Raw genomic sequence first — 14,501 nt, forward strand, 5'->3', positions numbered from 1 at the left:
AAAAAAAAAAAGAAAGAAAAAAAAAGAAAAAGAAATTAAAATTTTCTTTCCTTTCTTCTTCATCAAGCGCAGCCTCCCCCCCCCTCCCCCCTCATTTTTTCCGATTTCCCCCTCTCCTTGCCCTAGCCACCGACCACCATAACTTTTCTCCCTCTTTTCTTCTCCATTGGGATCTGCGACCACCGCCTCCCCAACCTCACGTCGGCCGCCTATCCCAAACCGTCGTCGACCCACCGAGGTTGAAGTTGAAGGGCTGGTTCGCGTCACGGCCTCATTCGCACTTGGTCTTCGTTCGCGATGTCCGGCCACCAGCTGTCGCGGCGACTGTTCGCCGCTCTCCTCCACGCGTCACTTCCAATCAGACTGAGCTGCCCACACCCTCTGTCCAGACACTACTACAAAAACAGGCTCTCTTGACATTTTTAAACTGACAAGAGACGGCTCTCTTGACGGTTTTAAAAACGTCGTTGAAGCCAGCGTCAAGAAAGGCAAAATTCTTGACGGTTGATTAAACGTCAAGAATAGCGAACGTTGACGTTTTATAAACGTCAAATATACTTATTTTCATGACGTTTTAGAACCGTCAAGACTGGTATTGTTTATGGCATTTTAAAGCCGTCAAGAATGAACTAGTTTATGACATTTTAAACCCGTCAAGAATTGTAATGTTCATGACATTTTAAAACTGTCAAGAATGTAATTGTTCTTGACATTTTTAAACCGTAAAAAATGCAATTGTTCATGACATTTTAAAACTGTCAAGCATGCAATTGTTTATGACATTTTAAAACCGTCAAGCATATTTTAAATTTTTTTAAAAAAAGAAATTATAATTGAATTATGCTGTAATTAAAAGAAATATATTCTGATTGTCTTGTAATTTTACTGTAATTGTCCAGCAACAGTTTCATGGATATTTGATATTCATCAAATATAGTTTCAAATCTCAAACATATATAAATAAAACCATTCACCATATATATTCAATTCCAAGACTTTACATATACATAATGAAATAGACTTTACATTAGATTTCATATTCCATTACATTGCCATGAATCCAACTCAACTTAGAAGGTCACAAAACATGCTAGCTATAACAAATCTAATCAAAAGTATATACGAATGAACCCCCCTCCCCCCTTCCTCCATATGAACAATTCAAAAGAATTATCGGCTAAAGTTTCTATACATAAAGTTTCAGGTCATAAAGAAGCGACACAACAAAAAATTTCCTACTTCAGAATCACAAAATATTGGTCATAATCATATGTAAGAACCCAAAAAGTCAGCTAACTCAACTCGCACCTCGTCTAGTTCTGCCTGTGAGTATGATCTTCGTGTATCAATCTATAAACATGCAAAATAAATTAAATGAATTAACTGACTATACAAATAAACCAATTAACTCACAAAACCAATAGTTTGATATATAACATACCGCATCGGATATGACAATGCTTCCCCTAGTCACAATTTCGCTCATATACCTCATCACGTAGTATCCACACTCAGTACTCCCGACTTGTAGTGGACACTATATAAAAGCAACAAATTTGAATAACAAAGTAATCCTAATTGCTAGTACTCTACAAAAATATAATGACTTTAAAAGTTGATACTTGCCTTTACTGTTCACCATAAAGTTTGTTTTCTACTTTTGTAATGTTCTTTTGTGACTGAAACATCGCTATTGCTCTGTTTTGACAAGATAAGATTGAACAAATAGTTTAAATATTGTGTACATGCATATAAGAATCAACACTAAATGAAATGCTAGATTAACTTACGTGTCGGTGACGTATCTTATAGTTGACTTCGATGTTGTCCTTAGTGAGTCGAGGTAGAATACTTGTATCATCATACGCATTTATGGCCAGCAGTGCCCAATGACCCCTAATTATACAAAATATTAGTACTAGTTTTTTGCAATGCAAGTAATAAAATAACTTGACTTACCCAGGATTAAAAGGAGCAAGAACTATTTCGTTAATCTTTGAGACCATCAATCTACTGCATAAGTTTCGAACTCGAGATTCTTGCGAGTGTCCGACAGAGGTGAGGGATGGATCTACAAAGACGTACTGTATATTTTCCTTCGAACCAAGAACAGATGAATACAAGTACCTACAAAATATTATAAACTTGTAAACGAGATACATAAATTTAGATCTAAAGAAATGAAATTGACTTACGTCATATAGGCCACCAATGTAAATGTTTTGACCTCATTCATGTTACAAAGATCAATGATGTCCTCTCGGAGCACAAAAGTCTTTCGACTAATACCAAAAATGCCAACAAGTAGTGGAATAGTGATACTAGAATCTTTCTCCATTATCTTCTCAGCGTATCTTAGTATCAACTTCATTCCTATTGGCAAAATTGATGCCGATTCACAGACAACCTCTCTTTCCTTAGGAATTTTTATTAAGGCTCTCTCCTAATTCAAGAAAAACATTCACTTTCAATACAGTATGAATATTAAAAATTTGAGTTATTAGAGGATCGATCACATACCTTAAAGATGTCCAACTCTACTTTGTCGTCATTTACATTGATCTCCTCCACCTCTTTCCCTTCGATTTTATCCATCAACTTACTCTTCCCTTTGATTATTTTCATCGAGTCACTCTCTTCTAAGATATTTGGCTTCGAACAGCTACCATGTCCAGATAATGGTCTAGACAAGTTTGAGTGGATATGTGCTTCTAATTCGCTTACACGCCTTCGAAGTTCTTTATTCTCAAGTATAATCTCATCCTCACGTTTAGATGTCTTTTTTACAGAATGAAAGTAATTGGTAGGAGTAACATACCACCACCGACCCCACGAACACGACCGTGATGCTCTTTTGTACCCAATGCTTGGGTTAACACATCGTTAGAAGAGTGTCCTTTTTGAGACGATGAAGACGTATTCATTGAAATCTCATCCTAAAACAAAAACCAATCTAAGTTATAGAAATGTGTAAACAAAACCAATCTAGTTCAAATGTGCAATATACAAAAAGTCTTACAATTTTATGGACAACTTGTTGAACGTCGTCGTTCTCATACTTCCCTTTTTTGTTAACTCGAGCCTTCTTCCACATGATGGCTCGATCCAAATCCACTTGATTTGAACCTTCCTTTTTCTACATTCCAATTCCATAATAAGATTAGAACAACCTTTGATAAAGTTTGATAAACTTAATAAATTAGTTCTTACCATTTCCTCGATAAGATTGGCATAACCCTTCCTCGATATCCTATGGTTATACTTGTTCTTAGATCGTCTATCTTGTTGCAGAAGTCTTTTTTCCTATTTTCCAAAAATATTGTTAGTGAGAAAGTAACACATAATCTAAACCTTACAAATATCTTGTTGTAGAAAAAAACCAAGGTTATAGCCAGCCTACTTAACAAGAGCGCAAGATATTCTTAAAAACCAAGGTTACAGCCAGCCTACTGAACAAGAAAAGCACCTACCAACCCAGTTGAAATTTCTTTGTTTTCTCTGTAATCTATGTGAGCATTTTACTATGTTCTTCTTCGTCTCTTCAATTGGAACTTCCTACAAGTCTACAAGTCTACATTTAACTTTTCTACAAGCCTTCTCTTACTAAGAAAATCAGATAAGTGATAGTTTTTCAGCAAAGGATCCCTAAAACTCGTACTACAAATTTCTTTCAAATACTTTAAGCAATCCTTTTTTCTAAGCATTTCACTCTTCCAAAGTCCTAATTCATCCCTAAACAAGTCTACATTCATTCGTTTTCTTTATGCCTTTTTTTTCCCATTCCCTCTTCTTTTTTGTGGTTAAAGTAGTAGTGGGCACTTCTTTCGCCAATAATAATACCTAAACTTTGATCAACTTTAACATATTTGATTCAGAGAAAAAATTAAAGTAAAATCAAAGAGCAATGGTTTTCTTAAATAATCATATGGATGTGTATAGGTGCATCACAAGAAGAAATTAAACCTTTAAACATAAACTAATTAATTCCGAATGCCACAACCTAGTAAATTAATGTGAGAAATTCACAAATAACAAGCCCTATTGTACGAAAGGAAAAACGGCAATAAACACAAAGGAAATTACAGATTGTAAGCTTTAATCACAATGGGGAAAAAGGCAATAAACACATTCCAATTTTAAATTACAGATTACAAGTTCTAATCACAAAGTAAAGAAGTGAAATTATTACCTTTTACAAAGGATTTGGAGGCAAACGGAGGTGATTACGAGTTTCGTACAAAGGTGAATGTGTTCAGGGTTTTCGAACAGAGAAGGTGATTACGAGTTTCGAACGGTGAACGGTGAACGATGAACGGCAAACGGTGAACAGTGGTGAATGGTGAACGAACGAACGCACGAAGGAGAACGATGAGCAGTGATGGCGCGAAGGGAGAACGACGAACGAACGAGATAGAGTTTGAGATTTTCCGAAAAAACGTGCGGCAGATTAGGTTTTAGAAAAGGGAAAATGTTATAAATGAAACGTCGTCGTTTTACGAATGAAATTTTAAAAATATTCTTGACTTTTTCAAAACGTCAAGAAATTTTGGAATAGTCTTGACGTTTTAAAAACGTCAAGAATATTTTTAAAATTTCTTGACATTTGAAAAACGTAAAGGATTTTTATAGAAATTATCTTGACATTTAAAAAACATCATTAATTTTTTTATAAATTTCTTGACGTTCTTAAAACGTCGAGTAAAACTTTAAATTCTTGACGTTTAATAAATGTCAAGCATGTTGAATTCATATGCTTTTTGACGTTTTAAGAACGTAAAAAAATTAATAGATATTTCTTGATATTTTAAAAACGTCAACGGAAAATTTATTTTACTTGACGTTTAATAAACGTCAAGAAAGTTGTTTTAGAAAATTTCTTGACGTTTTTTTATTAAAAATAAAATCTTTCTTGACGTTTTTTTCGAAAACGTCAAGAAAGGAAAACTGCAAACGTCAAGAGAGCCTGTTTTTGTAGTAGTGAGATCTGCCTCCATCCCACAAATTGTCGTCTCCCTGTTGAAGTCGATCACCGGCCGTCAAGCTCGCAAGCGCTGTTGTGACTCTCCATCTGTCAATCGTCTCGAACCGTAGTCGTTCTGCAAAGGTCGTTGCGCACATCTCTATGTAGTCGACGACTACCCAAACCACGTATGCCGCGCGCCGAGAGACCACTTCAAGTCGTGCAGCCTCCATCTTTTCGTCTGACCGAGCCGTCCAACTTCACCCATCACTCAGTTACGTTTTTGCACATTGTTGCCCAATTCAGTTCGTAGACCACGGCCTTTTTACTTTACCACTTGCGATGATTTTTCGGTGGTAATTAATTGTCGTGGGTTATGGATTCGTGGTGTCTTTTCTTTGTGAATGCAATGTTGAATTAATCGATTGGTTTATATGGGTTTTTGAAGGTGTCGTTGTGGATGATGTTCGAGTTCTTGGAGTTTCGACAGGTTGGTTGGAGCTTAATTATCCACTTTTTGGGTAAGTTGTGGAATTTTTCATATAGGGTGAATATAATGGATAAAATTATTTAGAAAGATGTTGATTTTATGTTTGTTTATGTTTAGGATTTGATTATTGAATCTAGTTCGATTGAGGAATTTGCATAAAAATCGAGGTAAGGGTTACTACTATTGGACTCAACGATGAAATTGAGATGTATTGTCTGCATGGACCCCGTTAAACTGGGATGGACTGACTGATATGCAAATGCAAATCTTATATTTAATTGACTGTCTAGCTGTATGAAATTTTCTTGAACAAAGATGAAAACTAACTGATACGTATACTTGGTTGGTTAGGATGACTAGACTGATTGAGTTATGGTTTGTTGGTTGTTTTGTTAGGGCATAGCTAATGTCCCGTGGTTGATGAACTAAATTGAATTGACTGAATTGAGAGATGCTATGTATAAATTTATTCGTTGAGGAACCGTTATAATAATGTTGACTAGGTGTTGGATTGCATAAATTGACTGTAAATGTGTTGAACTCAGAGAATGAAATAGTGGTAGCTTGATCTGCAAATTTGGTTGATTGATTAAAAATGTTAGATCGTGACTGAGGGAAAATTGTTAACTTTATCTATAGAGTAGTGTACCTTGCAAGTGTGCTACGGGATCACCACCTGTTGTTCATTCTTCGGAAGCACTGATATGTGTTTTCTGCAGAATACTAGATTGATATGTACGTCCCTCGGGGCGTTAGACTGATTATTTTAAACAGGGCCCAAACATAAATTTTGTTTTCTCGAGACTTTAAATTTAATTGAATTTGGTATTTTGTGTAAACTCAGATCTTTGTGTTAAATTAACAACTTCGAATTAGTTAGAAAATTTGGGTTATACTTTTTATCAAAGGCTAATAAAATCCTTTGAAAAAGATATAAATTTTATCCAAGATGTTGAAAAAACTTTGATAATATCTACTTTTTATCAGACGGATAATAATTATAAAAAAAAACCTTTGAAAAATATATACACTCTTACTAAAGGTTTTGAAAAAATGTTTGAAAAATACGTACTTTTTATCAAATGCTAAGAAAATTCTTTGAAAAAGATATACATTTATTAAAAAAAATCGATAAATATCTATTTTTTCTCTAAGGTTAAATAAAACGTTAGATAAAGATAAGTCATTGAAGGTTTTTTTTTTTAAAAAAAATATTTGTACTTATTATCAAATGTTAATAGAAATCTTTCAAAAAAAAGTATACATACCTCGGAAGTGTACATTTGATAATAAGTACACATATTTTTTTTATCCAACATGTTGAAAAAACATTAACCCAAAAACCTAAACCCTAATATTTATTTTTTATGCCGAGGTTAATGGAAAATGTTTTTTTAGAAATATATTTCCTATATTGATTTTTTTTGAAAAAATCTTTGAAAATTATTTATATTGTTTTTGAAGATTATTTGACAACTTTAAAATAGATATACACCAATGGAAAGACTTTAAAAACCAACGAAAAATAAAATCTCGTTTATATAGGTTTTTAGAAAACTCTATAGAGAAATATCATTTTTTTATCTACTTTATCGAGGACTTTTAACAATCTTTTGAAAACAAGGATATTGAAAATTTATTTAAAATATAAAATAATATTTATTAGTGATATAAACCTTTATCAAAGATTATGGAGTATTAAAAAAAATAATGTGTTTTTTTTGAAAATAATGATAACAATAGGATTGTTTGAGAAAAAAAAAAATAATAAGGTGTTTTGGAAAACTATTGAAAAAAATAGATGAGTTAGGGAAAATGATGGTCGTGTACCCGGTACACGACTTCCCTGCTTTACACGTCAACATAATTGACCAGTTTGACGATGACCCATGAACCATGTGGAAGGTGATTGACGATGACCCATGACCCACGTGGAAGGTGATTGGATGATGGAAGTCGTGTACTGGTACACGACTTCCTTAAAAAAAATTAAAAGATTATTAGGGTTTAAAATACTAACTATTTTTAGAATAACAACAAATAAGAGATTTTCTTTTTTATAAAAATTTTGTTGTATTATCTTACTTTTAAGATTTTTTTTTTTAATATTGATGTTATTACTTTTTTTATTGTGATGTGTTGTGTGTCACATATTTCTTTACTATTGATATAATTAATATTTAATTAACAAATAAAAATATCACCAACAATTTTTAGACAAAAATTAATTTTTTTAGTAGCTTATTGTCATTAAATTTTTCACTTTTTCAGGCATACAATTCTCGGAATGATGAAAACATATATATTTTTTTATTAGCTTTATTATTAAATTGGAAATAGATAGCTTTTGGAATTGTCTTTAAAAAAGAATATTGATCGTTTAACGTAGGTAGCATAAAATTTGTATTATCACCTTCAAGACTAACTTAGGTTTTATTTATTCTCACACCTTATAATAGTGATAAAAGAAGAATAAAAACAAACATTTTCAAAAAAATATATTGCGTACGTTTAGAAATAAAATCACTTTAAACAAGTGATAATTTTTTTCAGTTCATGTTTTCAATTATCTGTTATGCAATAGATTGTTTATTTATTGATATTTGGTCTTATCACTTAAAACATTCGAAAAAACATGAGTGTATTAATTGGCACTATTAAATTTTTCATTTGCTTTTGTTTTCTTTTTATTCTAACGCTTGTAATTCTTATACTTGGTTCTTTATTTCTTAAAAAATAATATATTTTGATATTATTAAGATTCTTATATCTAAATCACGTTTTAGTAACTTTTAATTTATAATTGATTTTAAAAAGTCCAATTTTTAATTTATTCAACTTTAATAAAGTTTTAGCAAAATTTAAAAATTATATAACAGTTCAATTATCGTCGTCCAATGCGTGTATGTTCTATGTCGACAACATTTAGTCGTCGAGTCTGCTGAACAAGTTGTTTTATATCTTCCATGACTTCGTCACACATTGGTCTAAAAATTTCAAAATTGCTTTCCATGGAGGCCCGACATACGTGTTGAACAAAATTATTCTGAACGATTGTAAATAATATAATTAAAAAAATGTGCATGCTTGTATTAAATTTATAAATCATATTAAAATTGTTACCATGCGATAACAATAAGCGCCATCATATCGACCTGTACCATGAAAATCTGACCCTTCTAATTCCAAATAATAAATCTAAATTCACACCATATAACTAAATTCAAACAATATAACTAATTTTTACAATAAAATAATAAAATCAAATAACAAATCAAAATAAAACTATTTTGACAATAGAATCATATACCAGCATAATAATAAAATCATCTACGATTTAGTTAAATAAACATAACTTGTGAGAAAATACCGGAAGAAAAAATGTAGGATTTAAAGAGTCAACTGCAACATAAATTAAATTATTTTACCAACATAATAATAAAATCAAATAACAAACATGAATTAAATAATTTTAACAACAAAATCGTGTACCCATACCTTGTGATAAAAAAATTAAACGAAAAGGAAAATTGAGAAAAAAATCGAAACAACAAATGAAAAGAAAGAACAAAGAAATTGGAATGAAAATGGAGGGGAAGAACTTTTTGATGTGAAGAATGGAAGGAGTTGGTGATTTTTGGTGTAGGATGGAAGTTTGTAGATAAATCTTGAAATTTGGAAGGGTTTTGGCCAAGAAAATGAGGGAGAACGAGAGAGGAAGAAGAAAGATTTGAAATTGGAATGAATGCACAATGGTGGAAAATTAGGGTTTTTAAAGAGGTGTAGTCATGTACCCCATGACTTCTCTACATGAATGACATGTGGCAACTTTCTTGTGAACTCAAGCTTTCACGTGAACCCTAGGTTGACTGTTGACTGTACGAAAATTGTGTACCCGGTACACGACTTCCTTGCTACGCGACAAAATGCTATTGTTGTCAGTCTGATAGTCCAGATGTACCGGAGTCATGTACCCGGTACACACCCCAATCAAAAAACATAGGTTGGATCCACGACTCTAGTAAAAAAATGTAGATCGGGTCCACGATGCCAGTCAGCATTCTTGAAGTCGTATACCGGGTACACAACTTCACTCACCTATTTTTGATAATTCTTTGACAAACACCCTAAATTTGTCATTACTTTCTAAAAAGACATTATTTTTAAAAAAAAGTTCAAAGATTATCGAAAGTTTTTAGAAAAAAATTGTTGGAATTTATGTCCTAAAACTCATAGTTTGTAGTTTAAAATCATATTTTATTTAATAAAATTGTTATTGAGAAATTATTAGTTAAATTAAATACTATAATCTTGAATCCAATAAACTAAGGTCCTTATGATATCTTGATTAAACTTGAAATTTATGTAGAGACATAAACATGGATCAAGTTCGAGTATATAGCCTAATCGGTTTATAGTATATGAAAAAGGTTGGGCACCTTATTCATTCTAAGGACACTATATGTTGCTCGCTTTGTAGTTAATACAAATGATGTGATTCTCAATTGTTCATGTGGAGACATGAAAGTGGGGTTATCCTATGTAAAGAGTTTATATAAAATAGTCACTTTTACGTTATAACAACTTTGACTGTATAAGCTGACTATTGGCGACCTAGCACTACAAGAAAAGTGGTCTACAACGACAGTTATTTATTGTCGCGAACAAAATTTACGACAGTTATTTTCAGTCATAAAAGCGGGAGTCATGGAAAGTCCTTCCATGACAGTTTCCAAAAACCGTCGCAATAAGTTATTTCATGACATAAAATAAATGTCGTTAATCAGCATTCTACGACATCAAATAATTGTCATATTTTATTTTATGACAACAAAATAACTATCATCATTTGTGTATTAACGACGGTTAAATAAATGTCGCAAATTCGTTTATTGTGACATTTAAAAAATGTCACGGATATGTCAGTCGCGACAGTTTTTTTTTTTAAATGTCATTGTTTCGTTATTGACAACATTTTTTTCCAGTCAAACATTGTGCAATCATGACAGTTTTTCCATAAAGTTAAATGTCATTGTTTTGCTATTGACGACATTTTTTTGTTGTCAAATATATGGCAATCGTGACAGTTTTTTTTTAAAAAAATTGTCATTGTTTATCTATTGACGACATTTTTTTCCTATCACATATAGAGCAGTCGTGACAATTAATTTTGTTAAGAAACTATGATTGTTTTCGTATTGACAACAATTAGTAACTGTCACAAATTCATATATTATGACATTTATTTCTTGTTGTAAATTTCTCAATTTACTACCATTTTTTCCTGTTCTCCTTGCCGCTCCACCATTACACGAACCATTTGAATGACAATAATGTAGCTGAGAATGACAAATTTGAATTTATAATATTAACACCCATATATATATGCTATAATACAAGTTATAATATTCGTACATTTCCAAGTAAGTTTCAACAATTTACAAGTACGGAATTCCAGCTCTTAATCAAAAAATATTTTAAATAGCATTAGAATACATCTAACAAGATTTTCTGCAGAAGCATAAACGACCAACCGAGAATGTTCGTCTCTGAAAATGTTCTTTGAAAGAAACTCATGAAGTTGTCGACTTCAGTTGAACCTACAAAGACAACATGAATATAAGCATCCATAACACATACATTTGTGAACCAACATTACCACAACAAAGAAGAAAATGGAGGACTACCATGTAGTAATGTGAATGTAAAAGAAACATTATATATATTAGGAATCTTGTTTCTAATCAAGAGTTTATTTCCTAACCATGTACTTGATGAACGTTTGTAAAATTTACTATCAGCAACCAAAAGCCATAAACTAATTCAAGATAGAGCGAGCTTATGTTGTAAAAGAACACCTTAGAATAAATATAATAGAGGAACGCATGAATTTCAGCACACATGACAAAGTAAACTTTTTAAAGGTAGGAATCCTATATAAAATTCCCTAAACCTTGGAGTCGTCTCCCAATTTCTTTTTTTCAGTTTCCAAAGCCAAAGCAACACAATTTAAAATGTTTGAAGAGAACTATTGGTGACCTAAACGAATAAATATAAGTGATATAAGCATTGTTATGGATATAAGCATTTAAGAATACCTCCATCTCCATTTTTTATGAAGTTAATCTTGCCACAACAACTGCAGCAGCCTCTTGATCAAACCCTTGCACCACTTCCTGAAATCAATGCCTCAAATATTTAGCTTTTCCCCAACATTGAGATAGAGAAAGAGAACCAAACAGAGAATTCATCTGTTTGTATTTGCTTCTCATTGTTCATGGAGACAAAAAGAGACAAATACAGAGAGTTTAAGTGTGTGTGTATGTGTGCATAAAGCACTAGATAGGTTAGCATCTACACATTATAAACAAGGGCACATCAAACCAATATATATACAACCACTCATGAATATTTTCCATGAATAGAAATGATGGTGTCATTTGTACGTGCAAAATGTCAATTGCAAAATGTCGACCATGATGGCATGATGCCTCCACTCTTAAAAAGGACAATGAAAAAAATCATTTCCACCAATATTTATCAACGAACTAATGAAATTAGTGCATTTAAAGTATATAATAATAAGACCTTAGAGTTTAAGAATAAGAAAGAGTAGCATTCTAAAAGTCGACCTATTACCTAACCAGACTTGACTATGCATAAATTACAAAATACAAACTTCATCACGTATATGTGGAGCCAAATGTCGTTCAATCCAATCTTCCAATTACAAATCACTTTGATGTAATTGAATCACACAAAGCCAAACGTGAAAATGAAATAGATCCTGTTCTCACAAGTAATTCCCACAAACTATTTTTTCCTAGTTACTCTGGTTGAGGTTTCTTCTGACATGTACACGATGGAACTCCCTCTTCAAGTTTAGCATGACAAGCAGAAAAGCAAGAAGTGAGATGAGATCGAAGCTTCAAGTATAAGAATGCAAATCACTCTCTCACCCCTGTTTCTTGCAATAAAACTCTCAAAATTAAATATAGTAACAAACATTAGCTATTCTTTGGTTAACTCTTCTCTTATGAAATTTAGTTGCTTTTCTCATTGTAAATACTATCTCTAAGAATCTGTACATAATCTACCCTTAAGTTAAAACCTATAACATTCAAAAATGTGAAACCTATCAAAGAAGAAGTTCCCTCCTCCCTAGGCTTACTGCACTATTGTCCATGGTAAGAAAGGTACTTCAAAAAGAAAATGTCCAAGGTATACAATTTCATCAATAAAAAGTTCACAATGTTTAAGGTAGAGCAAAGAAGAAAAATAGTGAAGGGTACTACGCTTAATGAAGGTATATGGCATAGCCTTCCATTTGCTAAACCGATCAGGAAGTTCAAAATTAACTGGATTTCCAATCTGTCTCATCAACTTGTGAAAAACATTCCCAGTCCATCTGCATTTTGAATTCTAATCAAACTGGAAATGTCATGAGTGATAACCTGACTTAGTTTGTATGCAATAAAATAACCAAATAATGAAGGGAAAAAATAGTATCTATTAAACCTTTGGCTAACTTAACAAAGAAATATCCAAAATAATATGACCAGGTTGAAGCAAAAGGAAAACAAATAGAACTAGTTAGGCTTAGACAAAATTAGATAAGAATCTTTCAAGTCTTAGTTATCTATAGAAGACAATTACATGTATATTTAATGAGAGATGCACAGAAAATAATAAAAATAAAGTAAATATGGTATAGAATAGACATCAAGAATCAATTGCATATAACAAAAAATTCATCTACTTCATGATGCATAACATTAAATACTGACAAATCACAAATATATCCTTATTCCTAGTTCTTACAACAAAAAAGCTAAGAAAATATACCTAAGACAATTTCTAGTCCTTAAAGTTCAACAGTCTGTATTAGGCAATCATCACAAATAAAGATGAACTATGAATAATCATGCATCAATTCTCTCAGATTATTAAAACAAAGAGTAAGATTACAACAAGTACTCAAGTTCATGAACAAAAAAAGTGCTACAGGGAATGAAGGGGTTCGTTACAAAACATACTTGTATCAATGTACCATTCATTATTGGCTTGCGGCAATTTAGGCCTATAGCTTCTCACTGAAAAAACGAAATACATGACACTATTTTGTGAGCTGATTCAAGAAGGATGAAACAATGCTTTATACCAATTTTTTTTTCTAAGCCTAACTAGCACTACTCATTACATGACACTATTTTGTGAGCTGATTCAAACTAAGATCCAAATTAGGGCCCATCCATGTCAGAACAAAAATTAAAGATACCAACTTCTAAGACATTAATAAAGTAAACCAAACAAGTACAAACCAAACATAATGTTAAAAAGTGTGAACCTTCACAAGCCTAGCTCACTTATATTTTCAGTTCTTTTTCATACACAACATCAACCCTGTCTCAATTATAAAAAAAAACACCAATTACACAGCAGAATGCTAAAACCTACATTTCTAATCCTCAATCCATATATTAAACATTCAAAGCTAGTGAACCAAGTAGAATTAGCAATTGACAATTTGTCACATATACGAACATGAACAAACCACACAATATTGACAAAATAAAACCTCAAGGACGCAAGCAAAGAATTACCTTCGACAGTTATTTGATTGCAAGAAGATTCATATCACAATGTAGTAGGGCTCTAAATAACAAAATTTCATGAGACAGTCACATATATATCGAACTCTTCCTAAGAAACAAATAGACACACATACATTCATATCCACTTACTTAAAAGCAAGTCACATATACTTAGATGTAATACAATAACCATTAACTTACCCCTTTCATGCTTAAGTTTGTTAAAAACAATGTGCTTAAATATTTTCTTATGTGTCGTTCGGGTTGAACAAAATTATATGAACAAAAAATCCCCACAAAATACTTCAAAAAAGGTTGTTTCTTAATCTGGCGCTAAGCACGATGTACATGCTTAGAAAGGAACTCCGCCAATTCCGATCTAACTTCATCGATTTCATCTTGCGAGTATGTAGGAGGTAAACATTTCATCTGTAGATAATAAATTGGTTAAGAATTA

At 32.0% G+C, this 14,501-nt stretch overlaps 1 long non-coding RNA gene across 1 annotated transcript; it reads right to left on the reverse strand.

The window, feature by feature from the left end:
• Window positions 1-1,231: 1,231 nt before the first annotated feature.
• On the reverse strand, window positions 1,232-1,480 carry LOC116402417. The gene is made up of 2 exons (XR_004214858.1): window positions 1,442-1,480; window positions 1,232-1,350 (listed from the first exon to the last, which is right to left on the reverse strand). It is a non-coding gene; the product is annotated as an uncharacterized LOC116402417 (long non-coding RNA).
• Between the last annotated feature and the right edge of the window lie 13,021 nt (window positions 1,481-14,501).

This window comes from Cucumis sativus, chromosome 3 (genome assembly GCF_000004075.3).
Source record: "Cucumis sativus cultivar 9930 chromosome 3, Cucumber_9930_V3, whole genome shotgun sequence".
In the NCBI taxonomy this organism is placed as follows: Eukaryota; Viridiplantae; Streptophyta; class Magnoliopsida; order Cucurbitales; family Cucurbitaceae; genus Cucumis; species Cucumis sativus.